This window comes from Anopheles stephensi, chromosome 3 (assembly GCF_013141755.1).
Source record: "Anopheles stephensi strain Indian chromosome 3, UCI_ANSTEP_V1.0, whole genome shotgun sequence".
NCBI lineage: Eukaryota > Metazoa > Arthropoda > Insecta > Diptera > Culicidae > Anopheles > Anopheles stephensi.
Window position 1 is genome coordinate 69322882 of NC_050203.1, and position 22154 is coordinate 69345035.

At 43.0% G+C, this 22154-nt stretch overlaps 1 protein-coding gene across 3 annotated transcripts in view; it reads right to left on the reverse strand.

Annotated features, from left to right (window-relative positions):
• LOC118512501 (ubiquitin-conjugating enzyme E2Q-like protein CG4502) overlaps positions 1 to 21496 on the reverse strand; it is a 32732-nt gene extending 11236 nt beyond the window's left edge. The window contains exon 1 of one of the 3 annotated variants that reach the window (XM_036057011.1): positions 21322 to 21496. The gene's annotated coding sequence lies outside the window, so the exon portion shown is untranslated. Of the gene's footprint in view, positions 1 to 20026; positions 20998 to 21304 lie in introns of those variants that run through there. The other 2 variants (XM_036057010.1, XM_036057012.1) reach the window with 2 other exon arrangements.
• Positions 21497 to 22154: the final 658 nt, after the last annotated feature.

Sequence of the window (22154 nt, forward strand, 5' to 3'; positions counted from 1 at the left end):
GATTACACCAAATGGCTCTTGAAAAGGAAGAGAGAGAGAGAGAGAGAGAGAGAGTGTAAGGAAAAGAACATGAACTTTATCGCACAATAAAGCTCTCGATGCTTATACCGGCCACCCAGGAGGCAATCGAAATCGAGTGGAAAGCTTAATCCATGCAGCTTTGCGTTTTATTTAAATCGTTTCCCACAACCGTAAGCCTGCCAATGGTCATCGAACTGCTCGCATTGTAATTGAAGCACATTCCGAGGCGTATGGTAAATGGCATTGGGAAGAAAAATCTTTCGTGAAAATTTATGCACAATGTAAGCCCTTGTAAAATCGATCGATCTTGATAGTGAGCCGAACGAACGGGCGATGTATGTGTCTTTTTTTTTGAGTTGTATTAATAAAAAGAGAGAAAAACATGCACCCATGTAGCTGCGCTACCTAGCTTGTCGGTACAATGCAGGCCCCACTTAAGCTATTCATTTTTCACTTCCCCAACTCGCTCGGTGCAGCTTTCGGAACAGAAAAAAAACACGAAAAGTTGTCGAAAGTTTAATGCCTCGCTTCAATCGGTGCATGATTTATGGTAAAACTTTTCCCTAAATCTACCAAAATCCGGAAAAAGCGCTCAGCCAGTCACGAGGTGAGCTGCATTCAAATTTTCTAGGAGCTACTTGGTGAGTTCGTGAGGATGAATGGATGTGCCGAAGAGTAAAAAGAAACCCGACAGCATGATGGCAGAAAAAATGCATTACCAACGTGCAGCTACGGCTGTACATGGCTGTAACATGCCTGCATAAGAGATCGTGGTAGGTGCTAGCCGATGAACGATGCTCTGGAATGAGTTGGCGGAAGATTTAAGTCGGCAGAGGTGAATCTAGAATGTTACAGCAGACCTTACAGACTTGTGTTTTTTAATCTAAAGTGTGGAAGATGTTTACGTAACCCGGTAAAAAATATTTGTTTCGTGGAGAATGTTCTAGCGCAATATTGATTGTATTGAAACAATGTTAGATCTATGAGCTTGAATAAAAAGCATCGATTGTCCCTGAAGTCCTTAGCTCGGTGGGTCAACCGAGCAACTAGATATTCCAACAGTGCGTAAATTAACTAAAATTAAACGATCTCTATTTTATGTTTCAAAATCACTAGCTATCGTTGCGCTCCCGTTATCGGATTCAATCCCAACGGAGGTGAATACGCATGGACCATCGGAAAAGTAGGTGATGAAGTTAAATGAGGAGCTTTATGGCTATTGCGTATGGAAGTAACGGAAATGAAATGCTTGTGGAGGTTTAGCTGGTACAGTTTTCAATTATTCGAAATCTAAAATCAATCGCAAATGTTTTGTGTTTTTGTGGTGCAATGGAAAGGATTGTCGGTAATTCAATATAACAATTCGATAGGACTTTATTGGAATAACAAACAGCTCTGCTAACATTCGATTCAAACATTCGCAATTGCTAGCGCGCTCTAATAAAAAGGGGTTGTTAGCGGTGCGAGAGAATTCGTTGAAAGTATGGAAAGTTTTTTATTAACTTGTTGATTTTTACTATTTTGAGAATCCATCTGAAACAAGAGAGGAGTGGGTCATTAAAACTTTACAAAGAATAACGCGTTTCTAAAGATAAAGGATCACGATGACGGAGGGAGCGGAAAGGAGCATATAAACAGACAAGGGAAAGCAGATCCGGAGCATCTGTAGACCCTCGAAACAGATCGAGAATCTAGTCCAAGGAGTCGATTCCGAGATTCGACGGGAGGTAATGATACATCGCCATTGATCCGTCTGAGTGCAACTGTTGTAAAATATTTTTGCAAGCTCTCAATACGGTTGCAACCCTCAGAAGTACTTCCGGGCTCCAAATAACGCAGGCATACTCTAAATGTAAGCGTTCTAAGCTACAATAGAGTGTGCGCAAACAAATTGGATCCCTGAACTCTACCGATAAACGAAGGATGAAAACAAATGTCCGGTTAGCTTTTAACAACAGATTGTCGACATGCTCCAAAAAGTTCAACCTGCTATCCAGTATAACCCCAAGGTCACGAATAGAGGAAACACGTGAAAGACGAGTATTAGACAAAGAGTAATGAAAAGAAACAGAAATACAAGAGCGAGTAAAGGAGATAAAAGAACATTTATCGAGACCTAGGCAGAGAAAATTTGACAAACACCAATCAGAAAATAGATTTAAAGAGTTCTGGAGAAGGAGACAATCAGCAGAGGTAGTGATAATACGAAATACAGTAGACTTCCATCAGGAGGTAATAGAAAGCATACATCATACATCAACAAACAGAGCAAACAAGACAAGGGACTAAGTACACTACCTTGAGGAACACCAGAGGAGCAAGGGAAACAACGAGAAACATGTGGACCAATTGTAAAACAGCAAATGCGACCCTTGAGGTAATCAGACATACAGGCTGGTGGAACTCATCCGCTTGTAATATCTGTCATGATGAATTGATTAAACATTAACATTACAGAATCAGTATTTAACAATGAATAAATTTTAAAGAAGTCTCGGCCTGCCATTTTTAGGCTTTCTGTGACTTACTTATACCCGTAGCAAAGTAGTCAGCCCTGCATACGGGATGTGATGGTCTGAATGGGATCTGAGCCCCGGTCCTGCCGTGTGAAGACATTCTTCGAATATATCTAGTTTAAATAACAAAATAAAAATTAGTGGCTGAGTATGAAATACTGGAGGACGTGAAATGAAACTCAACTAGACCACTCAACTAGGTCATCTCGCTTTGTTAGCAGCCTTAAAAAAGGTGTATGGCTCGTGAATAAGCTGCTTCCAGAAAGTACCAATTTAGAAATCAAGCCATCGTCAGGCAAGCCACTCGCTCACAAAAATTCAAATTCAAAGAAACATAATACGAATCTTCACTCACGAATACTTCATGTAAAACATTCAAATTTAAAATGCAATCCCACATTCTTCTTCCCGGTAGCCACCCAAGCACATTTATTGAAGCAATTTCGGACTGCACATTGCTTATTTACACATCAAATACAGCTTCACAGCAGCAAAAAGCAAAAAGCACCAAGGAACCAACAACAAAAAAAGGAGGAACGATAAAGTTAACACACTTTGGCCCAAGCATCGTTCGGCCAGCGTTATCTAAAGAGGGTGGTGCCCACTGCTACTTCAAAACCTCGAACCATAGTTTTGACCGTCCCGTTTGCAGCTGTTCGCTCTGAATCGCCAAGGCGTTTGGATGAGCGAAACTATAAATTTACACAAAACGCGGGATCGTTTGCTGGTGGAAAGCAGAAAAAAGGAACGGAACGGAAATTGTTCAAATACCTTCTCGTTCGGTGTTTATCGGCGAGTTGCAATGGATTGCAGGGTGGTATGTTCCCCTTCCTTTTTTTTTCTTTCCGCTTGCATTCTTCCCTACTTTATTGGTGTTTTTTCTTCTCTTTTGTATGGAACACTTGGGTGAGTCTCGATGGTCGCTTTTTCATGTGGGGTGATATAAGGAAGGATAATATTTAGGGAGAAGGAAGCACAGGATAAGTTTAAAATCTGCTTACTTGAAGTTTTGTTAGCCGATAGGATTTAAGAGCAACAGATAGCCGATAAATATGTCCATTTTATAGCAAAACACAATTGGAAACATTAGCGCTGAATCATTAAAGCTTCTCAATAATAAAACAATTCAATTATGTCAATAAGAAGCTTTTTCCTCCAATTGTGTTATAAGAGACAGAAATTTCCTAAGAAAATTTCTTTTCCTTCCGCCACTCAACGTGCTCCGGTGAAACGAACCGCATCTTTCAATACTTTTCTGGCGGCGGTGCTTAAGATGCTGTTGTGCTAGTTTTCGAATATTGCCAGCGAACAATCGCTTTTCCGCACACACACCGCACACTCAGCTCAGTAAGTGGCTGAATGTTTTTGAGAAAACGTTTTTCCACTGAATAGCGAAACTTTTCCTATTCCTTCTCAGCTTCGTACCGAGGTCTGCCAGCGTTTACCAACACGGGATCGTGTGCACTTGAATGCGAATGCAGTTGAAGAAAAGCGCTGTACGACTGGTGGCACTAAACACAAGGATAATGCTTACTCGCTGTGCGGGCGGAAAGTGCGCATTGGGTTGTTTAGATAAAAGCGGTCGGTGGATGGAGAAATGAAACGTTTGAGCAGCTCTTCTTATCACCGTTGTGCTGGGGGTTTCGTTGTGGAAAATAAGGAAGAGATGTCCGGAATGATGATGTGTTCAAAGCAGATAATTTCAGTCAATTATTGGCTCAATCGTGCCTTATCCCGTACGCGATGATGGGTTAAGTTTGAAAAGGGAACCGTTTCTTCTACTTAATTTTGGCATTACAACATCCAAAGGGTTCCTGTGGCTGAGTTCACGCTTAATCAGAAAAAGTTAAGCCTAATTTACGGGGAGTTGGTCCCAGATGGGATTCGATACTCAGTCCTGTCTTGTGGAGAAAGGTTCCTCTACAGCATTCGTCACAGGACCTTCTCGGTGCTTGGCAGTTAGCTCATCAGTAAGAAAATATGTTCTTTTAGGGAGATTACACTCTAAAACATAAAATACTATAAAAAAGCTCCTTATTTGCTGTCTAAAGAGCAAAAAGCGTCATGTTTACAGCTAGCCACTGTCCAAAAGCACGTTAATTAAAGTTATTCTAATTTTCCTATTTTCATCAGCGCTTGCAGCACATTGAAAAGTGAACAATCATTATCACGCTCGCGCGATGGCCGAATAGAGCTGAGTATCGCTTCAATTATAGCTATTAATGTTAACGATGGGGGTAATTGAAAGCATTTTGAGTTATTTATGGCCCGTATAATGTTACAGCTGCGAAATAACGCTGTGAGCGATTAATTTCCACCGCAAGTACGGTGTATCGTAATTGAAACGCATTTGCGTACACTTCCAACAGCTAGAGGAACAGGAAGCTAAATGTGTTTTGTAATACAAAAAAACAAACAGCAATACGGCCAGGACGTTCTTCATGAATAAAAAAAAAATACAAAAAAACAAACCAAAATCTCGCATTCAATGAGCAACTTAGAGACAATACGGTTCGCTCGTACTTATGCAGGGCATCATAAGAGTAATGCATCCTTCACACTAGCGTAAGCTGTGGTGTGGTGTCGTAGCTAATCCGCCCGAAAGCTCTCGCTTCCGTGTGTGGATTGCCATCAAATATGCAAAGACCCGAAACAGAACAATTCCCTACGAATCCCACAATTATCATACTTATTGCAAGCATCCACCAAGCCATTCTGAATGGCTCACAATAATCGACTCCCTTCGCCCAAGGATCTTTCGGTAATCCAATTTTATCGGGCATTCGAGAGCTCGAGGAACCATTTGCGTTTTCCAAAACCCACACACACACCATAGTCATTTCGTACCGGGGTTCATCGTAGGGGATGTTTCCTTCGGAGAGTTTCGGTCGGACGGCCGTTTCGTCTGGGTTGCTGGGTTCAATATTGCACACTTACTTCATAAATTATGCAACACATGAAACATATCCTTACCGGGAGAACCATTCGGAATCGGTACAGCGAATCGTTCCAAACAAAAGCCCGGTACCGGTCGAGTTCATTTTCGGACCGCTCGGTAAATGGCATTGTCTGACGAGTGTTGGTTGAAGTGAAGTGCCTGTTTTTTGTTTTTGTCCCGTGAAAGAGTGTATGTTTGATACGGTGATAAAGGATTGCAATGAGCTTTCATCGTGAAGAAAAACACACCCAAAGGGTATGGTTCCTGCACAGGGAAAGCACTTTAATTTTCCACCTCACGTTGTGAGATTGTTACCTTTCGTGTGCCGTTTCAGGGGACCCAACTCCCGCGGGACAGCGCACACACACACACACGCAAAGAAAACACAGACCTTTGTTGAATGGTTCAACCCTAACCTTGAAAGTTGCTGGCCAGGGTTGGCTAAGTAAACGTATACGCTACGCTTAAATTATCTCTCGCCCTCGCCGAACACCCAGTTCAAATGTTAGAAAATAAGCATTAATAACAGTCCTGCAGTGTCCTTTTTTTTTTGCTGTCGGCCCTTCTCCTCCTCCGGTATGTAAATTAGGCACCCGGTGGACTGGACTGCATGCCCCGTTTCAATTTGCCAGCAGTGGAGCCGGTCGCATGCACCGTTGTTGTTCTTGCTCCCTTCTGTTCCGTCATGACGTCAGTCGTAAATGAATGTTTTACTATGGCCGACGTCAGAGGCACGTTTGTGGCGTGCTTAACCTTTGGTATGGTCATCATCGGCAGGGTACTATTACAGTAAATAAAACAGCACCTAGCTCGACCATTACGGGGGCAACAAAACTAACAAAATGGCATTAATTTGCATCGTTACGGATCGAACCGGTTCACGCGATTGTATGATTTGGGAGAAGATAAAAATATATATAAACAAAAACAATGTTCTGGCTTCGAGATATTGCTGCTAACATTTTTAACGACAGCAACGGCTTGCTGAAAGCTTGAATTTTCTTCAGAACGCAAAGGAACGCTAGGAAGTTCGTTGAACCGATGTCTAAAATTATTTCTAGCCTTTTGATTGACCTCAAAGTATTTTACTCTCTCTCTCTCTCCGTACCGCCCGGGTATTTTTGCTCCACAGGAAGGAATTCTCCAGCGGTCCGTTCCTTGTTATCGGTTACTCGAGTCCTGAGCAAAGTGAAAACAAAACGCTAATGTAGAGGTAGCAGCGGCAAACCGAAGCAAATACGCTGGAACGTGGCAACGAAATTAGCCTCTATTTATAGCTGCCTTATTGATCATCATCATTCGCGTAGGTTTTTCCAGCCTTTTTTTTCATTGCGAAGGTTGTTGGCTAAAAACAAGCGGAGCAACGAAAACACGACCCGGTAGGAATGCCACCACCGGCGGCGGTTGGGCATTGGTTATTGCTTTCAAATTACTTTCAAATGGCTTAGGGAGGGGGGTCTAAGGGCTGTGTAAGCCATGCTACGGGGCCGCGAAGGTAGGGTCGAGGCTATCGATGAAATGGATGCGATGTGTTTAAACATGGTAAATTAGTAAATTGGCATCGATCGTGGCGCGTTATTTTTAGGCTGATTTAAATAAGAAAAACTGTTCTGTGGAATACTTCATGAGAAATAGAATGGGAAACATTGGAAAGTTGTTATGCCAAAAGCTTTTAAATTGAAACTTTAAAGAATAATAGAAAGAAATTCAAAATATTAAACAAACTGCAGAGCTCAAATTTTAATATTACTATCGAATATATTAAACAGCTAAAAGGCCAATCAAGTAACAGATAGAAGGGATAAATGCTAAAGATGTCAGCAATACAAGTAATACAGAAAAAAAGATAACAAAGCCTGTAGTATGAATTGTAATACAAATGAACTGATGAAATAAAAACAAATGAGTAAAAGGACATAATAGAATAAGACTTTCTCAATAACATAAAAAATCTAAATGAATATAAAAGAAAATGAAAATCGATGTAAAAGAGCTTAAGAAGAACAAAAGTTTAAAAAATATAAAAATAAAATTAAAAAAATACAATTACATAAAAAAATTAATTAAAATGAAATTTACATAAACATAAAAGATAATAAGAAAAATACATGAAAACTAGCAAATCTGTAACGAAATTAAATCAGGAAAACAAAAAAAAGTTTATAACTTCAAACAATCTAAGAGAAAGACATTGATTTTATAAGAGAAAATTCAAAATTCAGAGTAAAAAATTAAAACAGTTGAAGAAAACAAAATAAATTTTAATGAAACTGATTTAAATTAAAAAAAAATCAAAACATAAATATTACAAACAATAAAGAAAATAAAACCAAATCACACATGATAAGATTGCAATACTTACTTAAAAATAATCAAATAAACAATTTATTTTCAACATCGATTAGGTTTTAAGTTAATCAATAACAATCAATATATTTTCAAAATACATAAAGACATGTTTAGTGATACAAATAAAGCTGACGTTATTTAAGTTGTTGCTTTTGGAGCGTCAAACAAAGCCTTAAGAGCCCTGAATCCTTTTGCAACCAACAGAAGAAAAACTGCGAGCTGTGTTGTTTCTTAGAAAGCGAGTATTTCCGGTTAAATGTATTAGTCCTTCCTGTTGCTTGTGTCTGTTTTGTCCCATCGGGAATCATAAATTATACTTTATCCTTCAGTTTTGATTATCTCGGGCGAATCGGTCGAGATTTGTTTCATTGCAATGGGGAATTGTGCGGCAAAGGAAGGCACATAGAATATGGATCCTTCCCAAAAGCCTCTCAGCCCAGCCCAACCCTAAACTCTTCGTAGAAAAACATGGACGAAAAAAAGAAAGAGAAATAATAGCAACGACAACGACTCTGGTACACCATTGGTAGCAAAAATTGAATCAGTTTTCCTTTCGAAGTGATAAGTTTCCGAGAAAATTGTGAAAACCCCATATCCCCCCGGATACCGAATAAGCGGTGGCCCGGTAAAAGGACAACCGTTTGCGCATAGGAAAAGCGTGGGTAGAAAACCCCCCTCTTTTTGTTGTTTGCTGTTGTTGTACCGAAGGTTTTTCAACAGTACAAAAAAAAACAGCATCAGCATTGAAGGACACACCTTTCTGCCGAGGGTGTCGTCTTCGTGCGAACGGTGTGCCGGAGTGAAACGGAGCGATAGATAAGAAACCGTGACACTAGAAAGATATGTTTGCTCTTCACTTTTGCTTACTGCCAACATAAAACCCCCACGTATATGCCAGAGACCCGTGAAGGCCCCGGCAAGGACATCTCGAGAATCGAGAACGTCCGGGGAGACGGCGATGGTGCTTCATCGTTCTATTTATGCTCTCGCACCGAGCGCCCCGGTGTAGCATTAATTCTAATGCTCAACCACCGTAATGGAAGCGCTTCACATTCTATAACTTGGGTGGAAAACATTCACCCGAAAGTGGGATGGTACTCGTACGCTTAGGCACGCGTCTGTATGGCATGGCCTGGCGGTGCATTGAAGCCGAAAGCATGAAGTGTTTGTATGGGGCTTTTCTTTAAATACTCGAATCATATAATCTTTTCCATGTTTAGTGTATGCGTGTGTGCTTTTATTTAAATTTTTATTGAAGCAAGAGTGGAAAAAAAACTGGGGTAGTTCTCGGTTGCAAATGTGGAAAAGTTGCAGTGAAAAGCTGAGCTGTGTCGCGATAGTTCTTATCTTCTTATCTCGGGGACAAGAACCGGAAACGGTTGCAAACACTATAAAACCTTGTTTGAAATTATTTTTGACAGCAAAAAAAGGGAGGTAGAGGGACTTAAAACGTAATCCTCGAGTTGGAGCATAAAATCTTAAGAACTGCATAAAACTGTAAACTTTACTTGTGCATGTACACAAGGTATTTGCGTATTTGCAATTTGAGAAGCTTCCCATCTTGTTTGTGTCCTCGCAATTAAAGGGAATATATCACTGCACTCGCTCGCACAAGAAAGAAGCTCATTAATCTTCTTTACACGCAGGCAAATTTATGTTGCGCTTCTAAGACAACGGCTCGCCACTCCGCACATAGCTCAGCGCATACTTCACCGATGAGACCGACATTGCCCTGGCGCCGGTACAACAATGTACGACCGTCCTCTTATCACTCAACTTTAAACCGATAACGAGGTCTCTGACGATGCATTCAGGTCACATTATCTGCTACGACAAGCCCTCTCGAGTGTTGCACGCCACGCCAGTGTTTCGGTAGTGGTGTTGCTTTCACTGCAAGAACATCTCATCCCTTGGAATGCACCACATTCACTGACATTCCGTAGGTACCGAAGCACGCCGAACCGTGTGCGTGTGTGTGCCTTTATGGTGGAATGAAATTTTACCATTTCGCCTTGAGCGATAACAGTGTCTCTCTGTTCGTTCTGGCGCAGAGTGTCTGTAATTAAATCCATCAACGGATGCCGTCCCAGTCAAACCGATAAAGCGTCCGCGGTCCAATTTCTTCCCCGGGGCGGAAGCAACCCGGAAGCTTCCCGTAACGCATCCGACAGTTCTGTGATGTTGCAGCAATGTGTCCACAAATGTGGGCGACCGAGCTCCGGCACATAAGTTTCATCTCGGGTTACAGTAATCGAAACTGGCTACCAGCGCTGCTACTGAGATGTGCTGAGCACGGTAATGAAAAGCTAACTTTAATTAGGATCATATTCATTACCCACTTATTATCGTACATCCATCGGGGATTTTGGTGAAATCGGGAGACCGGTGAGTCATTACGGGAAGGTAGTGGCAGAATGGCCTGGGTTGGAAGTGAGGTGTCTTCCCATTGGGGAGCAATAGAGTGCTTAATTATGACATAGCAGGATGAGTAAATCACTTCTAGGTGTCCCCGAGCGAGGGTGTGAAATCTATATCGGTGAATCAGTTAAAGATTCTCATTAGTTTGGTGTTTGTGTGTCGATGATTATCGCTAGTTGCTGGATAATGCACTGTGCTCGTTGCATTAAGGAATGATTTATCGATTCACCGGAGTTCAGTTTCATATTGTGGATGTGCCAGACTAGTGGAACACTTTAGCTGTAACCACATCATTTAAAGTTCAATGATGTAGATCCTTCCCGTACGTAAGGCTGACTACTTTACTACGGGTAACTCTCGAGGTTGTAGTGCCAAGGAATAAGAATATGTTGATCTTTTCAATGTTAATTTGGGTATTGACTCTTCTATTTATTATTTAAAAAAACATCTTCTGAATAAAAATATATGACAACGACACCAACTTAAAGAGAAAATGTTGAGTATGGGGTTGAATTTTTACATGTAAAATATTTTTTTTTGTCGGTGTGAGACAAGAAAGTCTAAAGTCACACTTGACTTTTGTTTATTGACAGCATTCTTTGAAAGTTGTATCAACTTGCTCGATGACACATCCCCCTTTTTTATCGAAGAGTCGTTGGCCACACACAAGCATCACTACCGACGGGTGACTGGTACGATCATGCACGGAAGTCGTCCAGACATAGGATACTTATGTTTTTCTTCCGGCATTTTACGATTGGCACAACATGGCAGCATCAAACGGTCGCCATAGGTTCAGAAACGGAAGAGCGACCCTGGACGTTCGGACGAAGTCTTCGTGGGAGCGTCACCGAAGCATCACCGAATGGCAACACCGAGAAGAACCGTGTTAGATCAAACGAAAACGTTCGAATTGTTGTAGCAATATTGGTACGATCAAGCTATTGCTAGGGAACGAGCAAGCAGTCTGCAGTAGCTGGTTAAAATAATCTTCATCCTCAGAAGATCTTTACCGGACAATTTTGACTTCCCTATCATGATTTAACCATAGCTCGATAGTCCGTTCTGTGTAAGAAAAGACGGTCCTGATAGGAGCGAACGATCGAATCGTTCAAAAGGTATTTATTTGCTTACTCCACACCATAGAGACACACGACGAACGTGATGGGCGATCGACGAGCTCATTGAAGATCATCTAGTAAATGAGACTTGTGAGCCATATGTGAGCGACACGTGACCTGATCATTCAGTATACGTTTGAAAACAAGTCAGTTTCATATGTAACAGATTTGTATAGATTAGGGGAACTTGACAATACTATGTGTATATCAAGATATGACATGAGGCCTTCAATACAGGAACAAGCCAGGAAGGCAGGAAGTCACTGAAGACAATGTAGCGTTTTGCGAACTCATAAAATAACAACTTCTCATGGTCTTACAGATCGTACAAATATTATCACTTGCTGTCGCACATTTGTCACTTCGTTTCGTTTTCAATTCGCTTCATTTCTTTTCCCCCATTTACGCCCCATTTTATGAACCATCTGTTCTCGCCCGAACGCAATCCACCGTATAAAGGCGCGAATAAATATAGCATCGAACAAAGATCGATTTGCACAACGCGAATCGCCACCCCGACCCCGGCGACGGCGTGAATGTTGCTGGCTCGAAACACAACGAAACAAAAAAAAAAAATGAAAGTCTTAAAAGGCTGAGAAACCACAACAAAGCGCACGTAGCACCCGACGAACGCTTTGCACGAGACACGAAGCGATTTATGCACGCGCGTACGATACGCCTCGCGACCAGTCGAGCGGTCAGTCAGCGTGTCGTAAATGGTTTCGCCCACCGCCAACTCTCTCGCCCCTGCTCTTCGGTGGGGCGTTGTGTCTGTATGCCATTTTTTTTTTTGCTGTTGCAATACGATTTGAACGCCCAGCCCGCTGGATCTTCCTGTTTTACGGTCATTCCGTTACGTTCACCTTCGAAGTGGCGATCGCCACGGCCAGACGCACTGCAGACGCGGCTCGCGCATAGTAACCAATCCATCCCGGTCGGATTATCCGATTTATCCATTTTATCGACTCGTGTACCACCGCCGTACACTGCCCGTTGATTGTTAATAGCGTTCTGATTGAACAAAAGAAATCCGAAAAAAAAAGAACAGCACCAACTTTACCAGTTCAGAGGGATTAGTGTGGGGTGTAGGGGAAGCAGAAAAGCTCATACCAACACCGGCGCAAGATGAATGCTGGATCACCGAGTGTGGCGTTGAGCGTCCGACGACCGCAAATGGCATTCGGCGAAGGCTCAAGGACGCACGATGGCAAATAACTTGAAATGGTTCGCGGTGACGCTGTGCCGGAACTTGCTAGCGATTTCTTTGCGCATTTAACCCTTAGATGTACGATGGAGTGAGCGAAGTTGGGAGCAACCACAACTCAACACAGATGCTGGTAGTTGGTGATTACGATCGATAAAATATTATCTATCCCAGAAAATGAATGGAGAGAAGTTGGAAGGGGGGAAGGGGAGAAACTTATTAGTCTATGTTCTAGACTGTAATTCTGGGTGATTATTGAGCAGCGTATGAAAGGTTCCGGGTTTGATGTGATCTGTCCAGCGAAATAATGCTATTTCCTAGTTTCTCGCACTGCAATATTCTGAACTAGTAGAATGAGGAAATGATAGGAATCTAGACAATCGTATTCTTATTCCCATAGAATTTTAGCGACGGCAAACGTAGAAAACTAGTCAATCAATTAAATTGGACTTTAGGAACGGATCACAAGATAAGCTTCTGTTGAGGTAATTGCAATAAGTGAAGTAGGATTATAGCAACCATTTTGAGACTTTAAAAGATTTATAAGATTAAATTATTTGTCTGCTAAATTTAACAATAAATTGCCCTAAGTAAAAACACGCGGCCCGGTCCGGTGGCCGAGGCGATAACGGCTTCTGTGACTTAATTTTATCTGTAGTAGAGTAGTCAGCCCTACGTACGAGGAGGTGGTCCGGATGGGATTTGAGCCTCGGGCCTGCCGTATGAAGACCGGCGCCATTATCCTCCCACCACCGGGCCGCAACGGTTTATTTATTATACTTAATTTAGCTGCTCGTTTACCGAATGAAGCATTCATTCAATATTTGGCTGAAACAAGATATTTATTTTCTATTTCTATTAATATTATGGTTATTCTATTAAGCATACTATTTTATCAGAAACGCCTATTGTACTTAAAAAAAAAACAAGATGTTCTTAATAACTATGAAAAGAAAATTATTATGTTGCAAAAAGATAAGGATGCATAACTTTAACTAAAATCTACAAAATAACAAAAGAATTAGTTAAAAATTTAAGAGGAACTGATCAAATCACGTAAGAATGATGATAATGGAAATAAGGCAAGAGATAAGAGTTGGGAAATAATACAGAATGTCTCCCAATAACAATAGAAAGTTAACAAAAAAGTAATTAAATAAATGCAAAGATAAATCATAAGAGTAAAGATAACAGGTAAAGCTCAAAAGAGATAATTATTATGCCCAATAAAAAATGTAAATCTAGCACCATAGATATTTAGAGATCTGCATGCTAATTCCTGCTACACTAAACTAAGAGACACTAAGAGGCTGACCAATGGTTCTCAATTAAATGATAACAGTTTTTCATCCAATACCAGCTTTCTTCATTACTTCGGGCTCTTTGTGCATAAAAAGGGAGTCAACTGTAGCGTAATTATCCCACCAGGACTCATTACCGTACTTGCCCATTTTATTACAAATTCCCATAGCCAGGAGGTCGTTTCGTCCGATACGCTCCTAGCCTGTACAGTCATTTAATTGAGAAGAAAGGTACTTTAAAATCTTGTCATTTCTTTTCCTCGAGTTGCTCTTTACAGTGTTCAGTTTTCCCTCGCGACGAGGAGCCGTTGCCCGTTTCATTATTCATTGAAAAACACTTTCCACCGGCTCGATGGCTCTGCTCGACATTCGGCTAACCACCGAAAGCTCGTTAAAAATGTAATCCCGCAAACTGTGTTCGAACCCCCCCCCCCGTCTGTGCTGCTACTGCTCCAGCAGCAAAAAAGATGGTTGACAGCACCAACAAAAACGCTCCCGACCAGATCCATAACGAAGGGATCTTTTCTCATTCGGGCTGTCGTAGTTCATTTACCGGTTTCGCACACATCGTCTTGGTGGTGCGTGTATCACCACCACCGTTTCACGCAGAGGTTCAAGGTTCTAGATACAAAAATGCGGAGACCACCACCTCACCAAAGAAGCGACCCTCGCCTCTCCCCTTTTCCCTTGCTCCACCACAGCAACCAACCGCACCCGCCGTCCTGGTTGTCGTTTCGAAATGCGGAACACCAACTCTTAAAACCTCGATGCAATGAGCTCGGGGGATGCAGAATTACGATGCAACCCGAGTGTGCGCGGGGGAGTGTACGCGTGCTTGTGTGTGTGTGGGAGAGTCTGTGTCAGATGGGGCATGAAAAACCAGTTTCAAAAACCTACTCCGCCAACAGTTGCTGTGTTGTCGTTTTGGCGTGCCGCACTCGAGCCGGTCTCGGGGTGCAAATGTGCACTCACGGACAAAGAACGCTTGGGTGCAGTTGCAACCATTCCCCACCGGCCAGGCCCCACCCCACAGACGGCTGGGTTGGTCTGGTAAGCTAGGAGGTGCCTCCGAGCACTCGGTTTCGAGTTCTTTGACTTAAGTCGCTTGGTTTGGGGTCTGATGGATTCAGCTGTTTTGATGAAGGTGATGAAGCGTACGAATTTCGTTGCACACGTACGTGTGTGCAGCACAGAGAGAGGGAGAGAGAGAGAGAGAGTGAGAGCACAGTAGGGTTCTTTATCGGGGGACATAAAACAAAAACTAGTCTCCAACAGCGAGAACGGATGGCAATGACACAACCGATAAAACTGCTTCAGGAAATGGTACCGGAGAGCAAGGTCCGAGGGCATGCATCGATAAGTTCCCGGAACTGGAAACCATTATGGGCGTCAGTGATAAACTACGGTCTGATAGCGTGTTAGGTACACGCTTGGATTTTGAGCAACTATTATTAACAATGAAGAAGTTCACCCCATGTGTAAACCCTCAAATGGAGATCCTAATAAAAACTAAAGCTGTATAGTGATGAATCCATATAAACAGCATAAATCAATCAATTCCGTATCACAAGGCTCGACAGAAAACCTAATAAAAACGATAATGAGTCCCGGACCATCTGTGCGTTTCGGGCGTCACTCTGCAATCGGCAGAGTGTCATCATCAGAACCCATCTCGATCGTCATTATCATAATCAATATCCATCTCGCTAAACCGATGATGCTGAGATGCTTTCTGCCGGATGGAAACGGGAGGTAGCGACCCCCGAAAGGATCGGTACCGTAAGACTACCAAGTGGATGTAAATCCAGTTCCATCTTTCCATTCCCTTAAGAAGGAGGATGGTTCGTCGTTGTTGACCACAGAAAAGCCCAACAAAAAATTTCTTCCTCCACCAAGATAGCACTTTTGGCAACCACAGAACGACAACGATAGGCAAAGAAAATTGCGGAACGCCCAATTCGCACCGCCGTCGTGTTGCTTAAGTAATCTAATCTTTTTTTCTGCCTCTGACGCCCAAATTTTTCCTTTTGGTAAGCCCATCGCAACTAGACGCCCTTCCGAAAATGAGCGCCACCAAAGCAAATGGTCCAACGCTTTCTTGGTGACTTTGCTGTGGAAGCTGGGGTTGGAAATTTTGCAGTGCGTAACACGGATTTCTTTACGCTTTACGCCAAGCGTGCTACTGAGCGAAATCCTTTTGCTTCTCGGGTAAAGTACGATTCGCGTTCGTACGCGTTACAGTAAATCCCACCCCCAGTAGTCGTCACGCGGGCTGAGTGTCCCGGGTGCGAAATGCTAGCAGGAAGCTCGGAAACTTTAATGCAGGAAGTGGAACAAAAACCGTGAGGAGTGAATTAAAGCAGGACTGGTGAGAGACTTGCAGCGGGAAAGCTGCCTGCGCTAATGAAAAGCAGGGACAAGGACAACGAGAAAAAGCTAGAGTTGAGTAGTGTGCTGTGTTAAACGGTTCTTGTGTCGTCCACCCATCGGCATGAAGGACAAAGTACACAAGCAGAAGTTAACAGCAGCTATGTGTGTGTGAGTTGTTGGCATGTCGTTGACGTGGTTCTGCTTTTCGCCAGATCTCCCCAATCCTCGCAACGGTGGGATGGAGCGCTACGTAATCCAGTGATAATGACCGGATGGTGGTGATAATGTTGGTTTGGTTTAAGCACACCCCCATCAACGGACGACGCAAAGGGAATCGCTTCGTCAAGGATAGCAAGTTTTTACGCCTGGCTAGGTACCAGTTTTCCTGATGACGGGGGGGGGGGGGGGGGCCCTCACAAAGTCACCCTCTGACAAGTGAGTGAGGCGCAAAAGGGGAAACGTTTGCAGAGCAAAACCAGACCCTTAGCAGATGGGATGAAGAAGTTTGGTTTTTGTTTTTCGCGATGGGTAGTTGAAAAAGAAATTTATGTTTAAGCTGTATTGGATGTTTTAATTAAATTTAATATTGAGTACGATTAGTATGCTGCTCTGTTTATTTGATTCTTTACAGTGACCGTCAAAATAAGTTCGTCGTTCAAGTCTTTACTTCAAACTTCTATCATGCCCCAGCAAGTCATAGGAGCCTGTGAGTTTGGATGACTTTTGGACATCCTATTCGGTTCCATCCTATTCGATCATTGAAATATATGACTCAGATAAGCTCCAGAGCTCCCATCAACCAGAAAAATCTTGTCTGTTCGCTAGAATCAGAAAATCACAGGACCTGGCGACTTTTTTATCGTGCTCCCTGCATGCGGAGATCTACATAGTCACAGAAGTAGAAAATCCTGGAGAGATAAACAGAAGCCCCAAATCAAAATCAACCATTTCTAAGTATTAGACACAAGCCTCACAGGGAGGTATTCATTATGAAATAAGATGATGAAATTCTTCACATTAGATGGGATCCACTAGCAGGTGTTCTACTAAGGAGGTAAGCGTTTGGATCTAAACTATCTCACTCGTGAAGTTTCACGAGAGAGAGAGAGAGAGAGAGAGAGAGAGAGAGAGAGAGAGAGTCCTGCCGTGCCAATTCTTCACCTCGGGGGTTTCCGTTAAACAAGTACATATTAAGCCCAGAATGCGTCCTGAAAGAAGCTGGTTTCATCAAGAAATATCTTGTGGAGTAGGATGTGCCCCTCTTCCCAAACTACCTCAAAATACCATAATTTCTTCTGGACGAAGGCAAACCACAAACTATGTCCACTGATTAAGGTATTACGGCCGATGATCCAACCTAAGACGTGGGTTAGTCTTCTGGCTTGGGTTCGATACCCGACTAGACGAGAGGCCTTCAGAGAATCGTTGTCGATCAAAGCGAGAAGAATAAGTTTGTATTGATCAATACAAAAACATTGTTAAACTCAGTGAGGTAACTTTTGCAAACACAAACCGAGCCTTGCATACTAGGTACACGCGTGATGCAAGTGCAATTTAGCCATAAAGAAGGATATAAAACGATTTCTAGTTGAGCAACGCGTTCAGTCGGTGAATCACTGGTTGTGACGCAAACGGTGTATGTTCAATATAATCTATAACGACAATGTTTTTAGCTGATTTATTAAACACCCAAATAAACAACGCGATACCAGCACCTCACCCAAGGTGTCGATGCGCTATGTGTAATTGGTAGATTTTCAGCATCATAACCATGATCAAATTAAACATCCAAGACAAACCGGGGACAGCTATCCGCTTGCAAACGGATGCGGTTGTTCCAATTGATTGTGTGACTTCCGCGCAGTGGCTTGCAGGCGTATCAGAAGAGGGTCGTTAAATAAATGCGTGCGTGCGCCACTTGTCTGTGCCTCATATGTGATGCGTGTGTGCGCCAAACCGCCCCCCCCCCCCACACATTGGTGATGGTGGTCATTAACGCTTCGAGAGTCGCGCGATCGGTTTTGATACGTCACGTCCAACCGCCACTTGGTGTTCAGTGAACTCGACACAGCGCTGGCCGGCACGATGGATCGGCCCCACCACCATGCACGGGCCGCGTGCGGTTACTTATCGGCGAATATGTTACTGGCCCGTTCGCTTCGGTGGTAGAAATCGGAGCACTCGGTCGGAACGAGCTTTTGACAGCCTAAGCTTTAATCTTCACGACCTTGTGCGACCTGAAGCGTTCACACTTCGGGTCGCTCAAAAACCCACCCCAAGAAATACGCAGCTGCAAAGGTGATTTCCTGAACGAAACCACCAAGAGCTGATCAACAATAACAAACCGAAAACGAACGCGTAAAACATCTCGCTCATGATTCCCCGGTGACTATTGGCGCGTTTTGTAAATGCCGGAAATTAAGGCTAGGCTTTGCGTGTGGTTCGAGACTTCTGGGGATGTCGTGCGCTGTTGGGGTTGTTTTTTTTCTATAGAACTCCAAACAACAAGGAGAGTAGTAGTAGCTGCTCCTTCATTTTTGTCCAAAACAAAACCCTCTCCAACATTGTAGAATATTGCTCATCGTTTTATGCGCAGTGGTGCGAATTTATGGTTTGTGCTTTGTTTTCCGGATGACAGAAGGAGAAGAAGAAGAAGAAGGCTATAGTTAAAGGCTGATGTTTAATTTATTAGACGCAGTAGCGAGACACCAGATGCCGTGGTGGAGAGTTCATGGCAATAATGCTGCGGAAATATAAATCAACCCTGCCCGGTGAAGTTAATGGGTTGAGGGATTTTTTTTCTTACGGTGCGTTTTTATTAATTTTTCAATTCAAGTTGAAAGAAGAAGTATGAAATAAAATAATTGCCTGGTTATCTATCACCGCTCCGTAATTGGAGCGATTTCCATAAAGAGGGTTTAAGGTTTTGAGCCATGTTGTGCCATCTTTTATCTACAATTTCGGAGCTATTTTTGGGCTCGATCTGGTTCCGGTTGTCACTCATTAAAACGACCTAAAGACCTCTTAGGGTCATGCTTGTCATTTCTGGCTTACTAGACTTATTGAGACTTAAGACGACGGCGCTGAACCGCGAGCGGTATCGAGGATTGTTGCAGCAGGCCATGACCGCAAAGCGGTTGTAGCGCCGGATAAGGAAGTAAGTAAGTAAGTAAGACTTATTGATACCGCATAGTTGGAGAGTCATTCCTCACTACGGGGGAACGGCCCAGATGGGATTTGAATTCCTCCGGGCCTGCCGTGTTCCTCCTGAAACGATCAAATCAATGTTCCAGATATTCCTACGAGTACGCTCCTATTATTTCTTTATCCTATTTCTTTAATAAACTCCCGGAGTGCATGACCTCAACGGAAAATCGGCTTTAATATCGAAACCATTTAGCCACGCTATCTATCCCACATTTGTGACCGATCTGACCTATTTGATGATCCACTGACAACCTTCATAAATCAATTGCTCGCATTCGCTCCCCACAAATTGACCAGCACCAATCAATAGACCTTACTTGCACTCGGACAGGTCATAGCCTCGGGTCATAAAACCCGCGCGCAGCCCGTAGACTGCACGCTGTCCTCTTATTGATCAGTTTTTATTAATCACTTGACTGCACTTGCTCTGGGGTGGAAACTTTCATCATCATCATCAGCATCACCATCATTTTTTTTCTCTTAAAGCTATGGAGGTCACTGTATAACCAGCACCGGCAAACACATTTCGAAACGGTAGATTTCTTCTTCAAACCAACCAGATAAACGTATGCAAATCTTACCTTGCGCCTTGGCCGGCTCCTCTCGGTGGAAGAAATGGCATAAAATAGCAGTCGCCCCGAGCGTATCGGAGAGCTCGCACCACACTATCCCAGGCGCACCGAGAGCGAACCGGTGCAAACAAACCGGCTGAGGCTGAGAATTATTGCAGCTGCTTATTATCCGTTCCAGTCGCCGGCTGGGCGAACTAAACCCGGGGCACCACCGACTACTTCCGGCCCCGTTCGGCGACGGCGTGATAAGCGACGTGAACCAACCAAGCCCACGGGATGGGGTTTTAGGTATTTTATTTTATTTGCATTCTGCCGAGATGCACCACTAACGACAATTGCACCTGTAGCCGCAGCAGCAGCAGCAGCAGTTGATGCTGGTAGGGATTTTCATACTGTTTACACTGAACCACCGTTGCACCGAGATTCCGGTTCGAGAGCAAAGGCTGCGTGTTGTTTTTGCAGGCACCACACCACAGATAACCCGGGCTAAGGAACGGATTTTAGGTCACTGAACGGACGAAACACTTTGTCGACGGTTGGGCACGGAGGGCGCTTGGACGGACGGATCGATTCCATTTCGGTGTCCTTGTGACGGTTTTTGCCGATGATTCACTCACGCGATCGAAACGTACCAAAATAGAGCCCACCCCGCAAAAAACAACGACCTAATCCTTAACCTTGCTGCCATCGTTAGTCAGCACCCGAATCAGCTGTCAAACTTTCGCGACATGATTACGCTGCAGCTGATAAAGCGAGCTTTTTGCTGACCTTCGTTCTATTTTTTCGCCCGACTGTGTAGCTCATTGACCCGTCATCAATTCACGGGATGGAAACGTTATTTTAATCACTGGAAACTTTTTCGAATAGACATCAACGAGGGTTTGGTGAGGTAAACATTTTGAACGCTATTTCTCAAAATTCCTTTCAAAGCTCGCTGTTCCTCTAAACGATTTCTTTTTATCATTAATAGTCTTTCAGAACTTATTAAAAATATAAAATATCATTATACACAAAACATTTTCCACATTAATATCTCAAACATGCTTAATTTATCTTAACACATTCACACACGAACCAACACGCTCTTCACTAAAAGGATTTTTAGTTTGCACAACAACGCAACGATCGCACAACAGCACAATAAATTACATTACAGTACGGTGGGGGGGATGCCGCTAAAACCGGTGCCTAGGGGACGACAACAGCCAGCATTACACACCGGCGCTGTGTCAATTTTGGCATCATAATTTCTTCCTTCCACACAAAAACACACACTCAAGCACTCACGTTGTAATTTCTGCTACCTTCTTCCCGATGCACTCCGTTCCGTTCCTGCAAACCAGCATGAAACCAGCGCGTTACGGCTTCGAATGCTCTGTATATCCACCCGCCTGCGTTGTGATCCGATCCGCGGCAGCGCGACGATCCATACACGACCACAGTTCGACACAAACTTGTGCGCTCGTGGTGGATGCACACTGGCCGTACCCACTGCTGCGCTCGGTGCGTGGAGCATGCGAACACACGCGCGCTTCCCACTTCGTATCGTATGGCGGCCCGAGCGACAGCATGGCACGAACGCGCAGTTTATCGATCCGTTTGTTTACCATTGCCACAGTGGGTGCGACAGCATATAGAGTGGTGGCAAAAATGTGCAACTGGAATTTTTAATATTTTATGGAAAAGTCTAAAATATGTCACAATTTTATCTGATAATGAGTAATTGTTATATCTATAATAGTTTTGAAACGAATTCATCTGCAAGATAAAAAAAATCAAATTTAAAATAGCAAATAATTGTGGATTTTTCTGGAATAGAATCCGTGGAATAGTTAAGAAAAAAATAACACAATTAATTGTTTTACGATAACGTTAAAACAGCTAAAAAGTAAATCAATTAAACAGTTACTTGGGTTTCGTTTATCTCCCAAGCATGGCTTTAGCGTTTTGTTGAAGCTTTTTCAAAGCTTTAGGTTGAAAGCTTCAAAAGCACCACGTGTGCTAATACGTTTCAACACCAGGCGCCTCCATCAGGATAAATCCAAGAATTCATCTTGACGTACTGTTATATTATGATAATTGTGTTCAAAACTGATTTATATATTTTTTTAATTTCTAATTAGTAAAATAAGCGGAT